This window comes from Eleutherodactylus coqui, chromosome 1 (assembly GCF_035609145.1).
Source record: "Eleutherodactylus coqui strain aEleCoq1 chromosome 1, aEleCoq1.hap1, whole genome shotgun sequence".
Lineage (NCBI taxonomy): Eukaryota > Metazoa > Chordata > Amphibia > Anura > Eleutherodactylidae > Eleutherodactylus > Eleutherodactylus coqui.
The window spans coordinates 123,735,397-123,747,156 of NC_089837.1; the positions used below are offsets into that span (position 1 = coordinate 123,735,397).

The window sequence follows — 11,760 nt, forward strand, 5'->3', positions numbered from 1 at the left end:
TTGACTAGAGATGAGCGAGCGTACTCGGTTTGGGTGTTTTTGCACTCGAGCACTGCTTTTTCCGAGTAACTGACTACTTGGACGAAAAGATTCGGGGGGCGGCGTGGTGGAGCGGGGGGTAGCAGTGGGGAACATAGGGGGGCTCTCTCTCCCCCACCCCCACTCCCCTCTGCAACCCCCCGCTCACCCCCGGCGCCCCCCGAATCTTTTCATCCGAGTAGTCAGTTACTTGGAAAAAGCGGTGCTCGAGTGCAAAAACACCTGAACCGAGTACGCTCGCTCATCTCTAGTCTTGACCTTGCGATTATTTGATTACTTATACCATATACTGAAATATACTTCAGTATTGCAGTAAATTGCATTTCTGCCAGCATTCTATTAGGCATTCTATCCTAATAGGCAGAAATACAAGGCAGCCATAGGGGGCCTTCAGAAGTCCCATGCTGCTATGACAATTCAATACTGATCAGGGCATTTGAATGCTTCTGTCAGAAATGATCACAGCTGGCACCCGAGGTGTATGGAGAGGGATGAGCTCCCATTCCTGTTCTATACAGACCCCACAACCAGAGGAGATAGGTGTATGTCATTTTACGGTGAAAGGGTGAAATATTTTGCACTTTTTATCTCCTGCAGTTTTATATACCATAGTACAGTCTATAGCAAGCTAGAGAATGCTGCTCACTAGGAAATCAGCAGAAAGCTGCTCTGATGGCTCAGTCTCTGGTCCATCTCCACCTTTGAAGAAACCTTCTGCTGCTTACTATATATACAGTGATATGTAGAAGCTGCAGAAGTCAAATGTTGCAAGACTTTTTAATAAAACTCTATGGGAAGTAATGCTTTTCCCCCAAAGATACATGCATTTAAGTAAAAAAATAGTCTTTCATGTTAACATTCTGGTTAATTGCAGATCCTACAAGGGGGGAGCTCACTGCATGCAGTTCCCATTGCATTCAATGGAAGCAATGTGCATATGTAGCAAATGTTAACTTGACATTTACAACATCATGACAACCAAACTACAATGCATTACAATGCTGTAAATCAAGTTACCAGGAATGCGCCGGTCATGTGAACATCTGTAAATATGGTACATATGCAGTAAACTCCCACTAATGGCAATTGCCGGCAACCTTTATCAGTAACTTGGCTATTCTACAAGCCTGTTACACTCCCTTTTTGCAATGTGCTTATTCAGCTCTGGTGGTTCTTTTCTCTAAAATGTAATTTTTGTCGAAGTTTCATTAAACTTTATGACCCGCGCATCCCTGATTAAGCCAGCAGCTGTGCAAGGGAACACAGAAGCATGTAACTATGAGCCTCCAAATATATACAGTATATTCCTGTATGTAGCACAATAATGCAATCCCTATTAATAAAGCCATTCCAGTATCACTAATCCCATAGAACATCTAACATTGATCTAAGTTTTTATATCAAATTTTGCTTCCTATGGACAAAATCATGCAATAGATGTAGCCTGTTTAATGAAGAGAATTGTGGACACCCGGACTGGTCTTCAGCAGTTGTACACTACGATAAATGGTAATAATGTTGCCGATTATAGTCTTAATATTAAGCAGTTATGTATGCTTTTCTTCTAGATCATGCTAAGGAGACACGGAACTTGAAGAAAGTACAGGCCAAGGCCATTAGCCATAGTATGCATACAGTACAAACGAGAAACACAGCATTGCCCACAGTGACACACTTTCATCTTGCATGCTGAACAATGCCAAGATCAATATGGATCCCATTACACACATTACAGTATATGATTTGTACATTTTTTCTTGATATTCGTGCTAAAGTGAAATTTCTATTCAAACATGATGCAACATATCCTGTCTTTTCTCACATTGGTGCGCACACATACATCTTTTAGCAGAGGCATAGCATGGGTTTTCATCACCAGGACAAAAAACTCAATTTTCTGTCCTAAGCCCTGTATCTAAATATCCTAAACAAGAAAAAATGTCTTGTTAGAACCCCCTGGAATTAAACACTAGGGGGGTAATGCCAAGCTTCCCCTAGCCGAACCCCTGTCTCTTTGTACTAATCACTTGTACATCTGATGTATGTTCTGCTTTCCGAGTTGAAAAGTCAGACTATGTTGTACTTGGTAATCTACAACGTGTTGGTACGTCTTTAGACCAAGATTATAATTTTTGATTGTTTATTTTTCTTTCTTTCAAGGTTTACAAATAACAAAAGGTGCACCTTGTCTTTTCAATTGACATTGTAGCTGGGAGTATGCATGCAAACTAGTTTTCTAAGGATGATATTTTCCTGTTCTAGATTGTAATAGGTGGCAAGAGGTCTGACACAGATGAATGTGCCAAGCAAACCACAGCTGTGTATGTCTTTAAAGCACATTAAGGCTTTAGGTATGGTATTATTATTATTTGTGCCCATAAAGTGCCATTGACTGTACATCAATAGAGAGTATTATTTCAACAGTGTTATTTCTTTTTTTTTGTATGCAGAATAACCACATTTTCTATGTTACAATGGATCAGTCATAGGCACGGTTAGATTTTGCAAAGCCAAAGTTCTCACAGAAATGAGTTTACCTGAACCGAATGTGTCAAGCTGACATCATAGAAATGCCATCTTTTTTAATGTGGTTTTAAACAATTGTGCCAGAGAAAACAGGAGATGCCATAGTGGGTGAATGACATGTATTGTGCTGTGCACGGTAGTTCTCACAGGCCTGTTGCCTTCAAAATGCAGCTTATGGCCATTTATTGAAAAGGAAAAACAAAGTAGAGCAAAGCTTTTAAAAGAAATTTTGCAGAAGTTTTGTGCCCCTCTAAACTGCCATTTATAATTTATAGGGTGGGGGAATATGTTTATAAACTTGTCACTATACCAATTTGTTAGCAGCAGGTTCCCTTTCACCCCTTTAGTGGCAGGTTTATTATTACCATGTCAGCGTAGCAAGCACCTGAGATTATTCGGAGGTAATTCGAAGTGGCAAACGTGTACAGTGGCACAATAACTGTGTGATCTGGCCAGCATTTCAGCACTAGAGCTGTCCACGGAAATCTTCCGGGGTTTAACTGCATGGTCAGTGCAGCAGAGATTTTCCGGGCGTGCCACTAAAGAGGTTAAGAAATCCCTAATTATTTAGGTGAGATTAAGTTTCATGGAAAAATCGTAAAATATATTATAAAACCAATATACTGCAAAGAGATTGCTTTACTTTCAATAATTGAGTAAAAATGATTAAAGGCTACTTTCACGTAACATTATTTATGCCAGCATTTTGTACTAGTATTTGTAAGCCAAAACCAGGAGTGGAAGCTGCAGAAAAAAGTATAATGGGAAAAACTGTACCTCCTACATGTTTTGAACTCAGTCCTGATTTTGACTTAGAAATGCTGATCCAACCAACGATCAAAATACTCCCATGTGAAAGAGGCCAATTACTTATAGAGCAAAGGAAAATACAAAGATAGGTCACATGGCAGTATTATGACCGGTGGTTTACATCATGCATTATTTGTAAGCCAAAACCATGGAAGAAGTACAAGTCTTTCCTTTATACTTTTTATTTGTAGGTTCCACCTTTGGATTACTATACTGATGCAAAATAGTGACCAGAATACTGCCATGTGATATTGGCCTTGAATGGGTTTTCTGGGCTACAGCATTGATAGCCTATCCTTAGAAGAAACTAATAATGTGTGATCTGTAGAGGTCCAGCCATTTCTCCTTTGCTCTGTTGAATAATTTGAGTCCCATGGGTCAGTCGCCTCAATCACAAAGTAATTGCCTATTGTAAGGATAGGCATCAATGTTATAACTCAGAAAAAAGCGTTTTAGTAGTCATTAACATTGAAAAGATGGGTTTGCCTTTGGTGACCCTACACTTTTATGGTATGCTAAGGAACATCATAGTCAGAATTTAGCCCATTAAGGTTCTATTACTAAAATTACCTATTATAAATGATCCAAAAGCAAACCAGAGAAATCAAATTCACTGCAGACATAGGGTGGTTTACAACAACCTGTGCCTGGTTCTCCATATGTAGTTGCCATTAACAATTTCCTCTGTTCCGCTGATGGACGCACAGGAAATAGAAATTAAATATAAATTCTCCATTGCTGTTTTATTACCAAACTGCTCCTGCCTAAAAGAGACAAATTGTGGTACCGCTACAGTAATTTTAAGAGGTATTCACATCTTAGAATGCCATTACCTGCTGCTTGCATTTGTCTTAACCTTGTTATCAATGGGAGTCAACTTCTCACACCTCCATTGATCTCAAGAATGAAGGGAAGATCCCTCATGCTTTTTCTCTGCACAGAGGGGCTCTTGTCCAACAGCTGTGCAGGAGACTGCACAAAGATCAATTCAAGTGGCATCTGCTGCGGTTTTTTAGTATAGTGGGTGGATGGGAGCGCAGCTGTACAGGAAACTGCAGAGGAGGCACATCGTTCTGCTAGCACCATGTCTCCTTCATTCTGAGGATTGGTCATGGTCCCAACCAACTTGTGGTGGGAAAACCTTTTAAGAAACTGTTTATATATACACCCTAATATATTCCTTTAGGTTCTCCAAAGGTGAATGTACACTTTAAGTGAATACCTATGGTTATTAAAGAAGTCTTTCTGAACTTTTAAAAAAGTTGTTAAGCAAAGCGAAAAGACTAAACATTTTTTTTTTAAATAACGTAGTTTTCACCCATTAAATGTCCCACCAGTTCATTGCTGGAACCCTGGTTCCCAGGAGAACCTGCAGCAGTCATGTGCTTAGCAGCTATGCTGGATTGGTTGGACACATACCTTATGAGATGTGCTTAGATTTTTATTTTAGGCCATTTCTTGCCCTTAGCAACTTTTGAAAGAGTCTCAGAAAACACCTTTAACATATATTAATGAATGTTTTATCTAATCAAAAGTCCTATGCCTAATCGTCAAAATTTGCACTTTTTAATGCCTTAGCATATACTTCAGAGCAATTCTGTGCCAATAAATTATAGTCCCTTAACTAAACATGTATCCTTGTAAAGTAAAAGGAGATAGTTTATGCAGAGATCTGTCCAAAATGATCCTGCAGCATAACAAAGTCTGTTACTAAATGCCTGTGCTGTATATATGTGTATATATAAGTAAGCATATGCAATATAGTTGAGTATTCAATAGCAGAATACTACTAGTACCTTACAACTAGTATGTACATTACATACAGTATGCACTAACCTAAATAGAGAAACATTTAAAGTTTTTATGATTGTGTGTAAATATATAGAGTGATATATAATATATATGTTAAAAAAGTTGTGTGTTTTAAAATATGTTATATTACTCAGAAGACTGGTCGTTTGTGTGCGTTCAATGATGAGCTATTTCTATGGTGTCAGAATACACGTTATTACAGCATTTATGTTCTAGCTGTATTATTCCTGGTAGGAATCAATCTTCGTGAAGGTTCAGGAAACTCATAGCTATGATTTTACCCATTAATTTACGAAAAAATACCAAAAGCTACAATTCTTTGAATTTATGCATTTTTTTCAGATTTGGTGTATAACAGTTTAATTGTATTATGTGGATGAACTTGGTATTTTGCTAGTGGATACATGTACAATGCATTGGCTGGTTAATTGGGGCAAGATATATCAAATAAGTTATGACATAATGAATGATATTACGCAGGTGCTGTGATTCATTGCATTCTCTTTGCCCAGTCACGCGCAGTACATTTTCAGTATGGTGAACCTGAGAGGCTAGTACCAACGTAATCAATTTGGTAGATCTTTCCAAAAAGCAAGTTAATGATTTTAATGACGTTGTGAAAGCAAGGTCTAATGGTAACCCTAGTTATACCAGGACAGATGCCACAGCCTACTTGGATTTGGGCCCCATGGTTATACTGTGCTCTATGTTTGCAAATTATATTGATTAAAGATATAAAGATTATGCAATAGTGAAAAAAAACAAAACATATAAAAGGTACCCAAGAACTCATGTTGACACGTACAATAAAGTCATTTTGTCAGTTATGGTAAACAGCACAAAAAATAATAACATATGGCAGAATTACATTTTTCATACACTCTGCCATTTTTTAATAAAATCAATATAAATGAAAAATTAACTTATATATACCCTGAAATAATGTAAAAAATCTGCAATCTGTCCTATAAAAAACAAGGTCCCAAACAGTTATGGCATAAATAAACAGCTATGACCCATAGAAGGCTGTAAGTTAAAGAAAAAAAATCTTTGGTTCTTAGGGCCCAAATTGATACAGTCCTTAAAGGGTTAAAGTTACAGCTTATTTCCTGTGAAGTCCTACATGAGAGGGTGTTCATTGGCTTTATTGAAATAACAATAATCTTCCCACTTCACTCCATTGTCAAATGCCATGCTGGCAGTGACTAAATTCATAGGATTTCCATGCCAAAAACTGAGAATTTTGGTGCAGATCCACACAAAAATTCACGTTCTATTGAAAGGGTAAAATAAGTTGTGGATCCCAACCACAATCCCCATCACAACCGGTACCAATCGGATTTTGACCCAGCTTTTGACACGGAAATTACGCAGATTTTGGTGTGGATTTTCTGCTGCGGAATGTAAAAATGTACCCAAAAATATATATTTTTTGTAGCAGACAGTCTCTTTTACATTGCTATGGGTTAGTCTGCTTGTAGTAAACCATTTATTCAGATCAGTTTAGTGACTCAATACTTGAACTCCACGCAAAATAGGCTTAGTGTTTGAAATATTGTAGATAATACTCCTGAAGCAGAAATACTATTAGGCTGTCCAAATTAAAACATATGTAACAGAACATCATCTCAGAGACTGTGGCTATAAAAGCTGCATTATATGGTTACATATTGCACCTGTGTGGACAAGAAATAAATATAAAAGATCAGGGACTGATTGAGAGTGATATGGACCCCTGGAGCTACAGTGGTCATGGGCTTCTTGCCTATTACCATTGTTATAATGCATTGGAGGGTTATATTACACTTGCCACATTAATCTGATGCCTTTGAGCCAAATTGATCGAATATATCTCCTCTATGTAAATTTAATACATTGACTCAAGAGCCCTATCTGGCCATTGACCCTTGGGAACTGCCCTAATGGTCGTTACACACACACCTTTAGGTATGCATTTCCCCTCATGATCCAGCCTATGCATTGTATTGCCATACAGCAAAAACTCCTACATTCTAACCTTGATAAATATTTTCTCTTACCCAAATTTTTAATGTAGTATAATAAAGTACTCTATTAACAGTTCATCCATTTCATCCTATTGCTGAGAACCTGCACTCTTTCTATGTAGAACTGGCTGCAGGACCCTCAGAGTCACAGATGCTTATGATTGAGATACATGATATAACAATCACTTTAGGAGATGTTTTTGGTATGGGACTGAAGAGGAGATTAATGATTGTACTGTGCATCTATTAAAGCCTTAGATTACATTACGGGTTATAACCCAAACCAATGTAATTTCAGTTGTGTTAAGAAAGTTCAAGTGACTTTGCATTTTATGATAATTACTTACATCATTGAATAGTAATTTTTTTTTTCTCTTGTTAAAATGTAATTTTTAATTTCCTACATTTATTAGAATGTTTTCCTTTTTATTGCAAGTTAAATACTGTTAAGTTTGTAGTTTTTTTTTTTTTCGTTGACATAGGTTTTACTGAAAACTTTTTCAAAATACAAAAAAAAGAATAAAAAGTAATTTTATTTTCTTCATACCATACTCAGTTCTGAATTTCCATGTATTGTCATATAAGTATTTGTATTATTGTTAACGAAATGATTTCTATTTTACTGACTTAATATTACAATGTAAGAATATCAGTCATTGTTAGTTTTCACTAAGAGAACAAAGATCTTTTGTATGGATATCTTATATTATGTAATCATTAAAAGTAAGGTGTTACGTTGTTGCTACGGCAACAATCCTGGCAGACAATTAAGTAATATTTTGATGAGTTATTTTGTTTGTAATTAGTTATGAGAAAAATAGTTCCTAGATATTAGAGTAAAAATTTATTTTCTACTGTATCCATTTCAAATGTTAAGATATTGTTTTAATATTTTTGGAAATCCCTGAATATCAGGCCTTGTTATAAATAAGCTGCATAATCAATAAATCAAGGGACTTTTTTTTTTTTTGTTGATAATCCAAATATTCAAAGTTTACGTAGCGAGTAAGAGTGTGCAAACTCTTGAAGGTTGATTATGCTGCAATTTTGCATGTCGGAAAGGTTAGGGAGAAGTTGACTTTTTGCACTTCTGTATATAGTCAAAATAAAGAGAGAAACATGTATTATAGTAAGATCTTATTTTGAATAAAAATGTCTATAATTACAAGGAGTTTTGTTGAGGCTTATAAAATGACAGGCTAAACAAAATTGCTTGCAAAGTGGCACAGAGTTAGCACTCCATACCCCCTAAAAAGGTTGCTTTGCTTTATGTGATCAGCTTGTAGTTTGCCAGGATTTTTTAAGCTGGACAGATATACCATTATTCAGAGATCATACAAGATACAGACCCACTGGTCCAAGTCTGCCTGAGCAACATCACACAAGCAGTGCAGATACTTCAACCACTGAAAGGTAGTCATGGATCAAGTAATCCATACGTTACTCGAACAAACAACTGCATGTTTAAAATATCACAGACAAGACTATATAAGGGTATATAACTATTCAGTTCAATTTCTGACAGTTTTGTAGTTTATCAATCACAAGACAAAAAAAAATACAGTTTCACAAACCCTAAAGTGTACCTGTCACCGATACATAGTGGAGGAAGCTACTTTATGGGCCAAGCAAATAGAGCATCATGTCTCTGTTTCCTATGTGCTTTAGTGATGCTACCAAGACCTCAAGAGGCCAGAAACCTGTAAAGTCCCCACATCTGTTGTTTAGTTAAGCATAAAAAGCTATCCATGGAGCACAAGAAGTAATCAGTTCCCATTGGTGTAAATCTGCTGACATTTACATGGTGCAGATGTGGGGCCTATGGGATTCTAACGTTGGATTGTCAGGTCTGCTACCCATTTTTCCCTAATTTGTTACCAAATCTTAAAGCGAGCCTGTCATCAGTTTTTCGCCTATTAAACCACCATTTAAGCAATAATGTGACGGGCATTTTAAAGTTATTGTTTTGGAAATACTGTGCAAGGCATACCTGTAAAAGGAAAGCTTTTAATTCTCCCATGTTGCATGCAAATTACAGGTAATCAGTCCGGTGGCCAAGCCGTATTGTCCATGGTGGGCAAGCCAAACAATCTCTGGTGACCTGCGTAACTCCTCAAACACCACCCCACTCTGTCAGTGACATAAAGATGTCCTTAATGTCATCACCACCAAATTCTAATTTTTGCGCATGCGCCATAAGCTCCAGGAGCAGCGCATGCACAGTTCATCCATCCCTATTATAGGCAGATCCATCCAGTCCAACTGCTCATGTGCCAATAGTTCCCAGTTTCTAGTGCTATAATCAGAGACACCAGAAGAGGTTAAACTGTCGCAGTAGTTTAAAGTCATAGCAATGATGACATCTCAATGTCACTGGCACAGAGAGAAGCAGGGTTTAAGGAGGTACGCAACCCACCATTGATGGCCAGGCTCGTACACTGGGCCCTTCGACCATAATTTGCATGCGGCTTGGGAGAATTAAAAACCTTCCTTTTACAGGTTTGCTTTGCATAAGATTTCCCAAGAAAATACCCATGCCCATTATAAGATTGATTAAATGCTGTAGGGGGTTTAATAGGTGGAAAACTGGTGACAGGTTCCCTTTAAAATGGTTTTCTCATCAGAACAATTCTCATATTTCTAAATACAGAACAACTGGTAAACAGCTGATTAAAGAGGCCAGCAGAAGAAACCATCATGCCCTTTGTAGTGGGCGCTGCAGAACTGTAGTATTACATGCGGCTTGACCAATTAATGAGTCACATACCTTATGATTGTGCCAAGTCTATCGCAGCAGGAGCCACTCTTGCAGAAGCTTTCCACTCCAGCTTATGGAGAAGCTCCACAAGCGGATGAGATTTTCCCTCTATTATTTCCATATGTGCTGGTATGACCTATGGAATGATTTTGTCCTAATGGAATAGCCCCTTTACAACATCAAAAGCCATATTATCATAGTTCAGCTCACAGACGAGAGGCCTCCACGGTGTTTCTGTGAAATGTACACTTTCTATTCATTAGCAGGCAAAACAAACAGCGCTCATTAGCCGTAGCAGTAGCGTGATTTTATTTTGAAATAGCTTTAATTTGTTCTTTTAGCAGATGATTTGTATATAAGATCTTAATAAATTGCACTCACCAAACAGTATATTGTTGCAAACCAAAGCTAAAATTTATTATTGCTATTATTATTGTTATTATTATTATTGTTATTATTATTGGACCATTTTACTACCCAGAAGTCACACTGGCAAATACCTAAGTTGCACTTAAATTCAGTTGTTAGACTCTTCATCTGCTAGAAGGACAGATGCGCTTGATTTTGCAGTTGTATAACCACAGACTTACTTTTTTGCTTGTAGTTGCTGATACCTATGTATTCTGTCTTCGCCTGCAGTTTTTTTAATGCTTATTTTATTCTTACTGCTAATAGTTGATCATGTTGTATGAAAATAAAGTGAAATTGCCCTAATAAAACTTACCTTTATGGAGTTGGCTTTCTGTATCTGTGGCCTTTCTTGTGCTAAAGTGATTGTGTAGATAGATGGAGTACACGATAGATGATAGACAGGTAGTGTAGATATCTACCATTTGGTAAGTTTTCATATTATTTTGTGTATACATATGTATCTTAGTGTATATGAGTATGAATGCATATGTGTTTGCATGTGTATGGACACGCATGCTTGAATGTAGATATGAGCGTATCTGCATATATATATATATATATATATATATATATATATATGAGTTTTTATGTATGCATGCATATTGGTTGTGTATGAAAGGGAAAATATGTCCATGCATGTATATTCATATATGAGTATACATACTATATGCTGATTAGTCATATATCGATGTGTCCATGTAAATATGTGTGTATTTGCCTAACATGGTCTCAATTGTCATGACTGAGTGAGGTCTTATTCCAGATTTGGCTATCAGTTGTGAAGCCAAGTACAATTATGAAGTTTGTTCTAACAAATTGATATAAAAGGTAACAGTAGGAGTTTAGTCAATACCCTGAGATTACAAAACCTGTGAACACAGAATGTACAAAATTCTCACTTTACCATCCCATAAGGCCTCATTGTAAGATCCTCATTTCATGTTAAAACTATCATGCTTGATAATGACCTAAGAGAATATCTGTTCCTGGCAAAAAGAAAATGATTTGAAATTCCCAGTACTGGTGCTAATTACTTAAAAGTGTGGATGAAAGCTGCATAAATAAATATTTAATAAGGCTCATGTTAAGCATTGGTATGCACTATTAATTGCAGGCACACAATTTACAAGAGTATTGAGATACAGTAGTTATGGGAATGATCTATTCTTCTCCCTTTGTATTGTCCTTGGAAGAAATTGTAAAGTCTAATTTATACTTTATTTGGGAACCGCTGCAATACAATATGTAGGACTTTATGGCATAAACTGCTAAGGAAGAAGATCTATTACCATAAAGCCCTTTTACATAGGCCGATTATTGGGCATGAATGTTCGCCAGATCATCAGCCCGTGTAAAAGGGACAACGATCACCTGATGAATGAGAGAGCACACCACCTA

The 11,760-nt window shown here is 36.9% G+C and overlaps 1 protein-coding gene across 11 annotated transcripts in view; it reads left to right on the top strand.

Annotated features, from left to right (window-relative positions):
• Positions 1-10,684, top strand: part of MBNL1 (muscleblind like splicing regulator 1) — a 206,010-nt gene extending 195,326 nt beyond the window's left edge. For all 11 annotated transcript variants that reach the window (XM_066599981.1, XM_066600006.1, XM_066600038.1 and 8 more), the window contains one exon: positions 1,608-10,684. The gene's annotated coding sequence lies outside the window, so the exon portion shown is untranslated. The remainder of the gene's footprint in view (positions 1-1,607) is intronic.
• Positions 10,685-11,760: the final 1,076 nt, after the last annotated feature.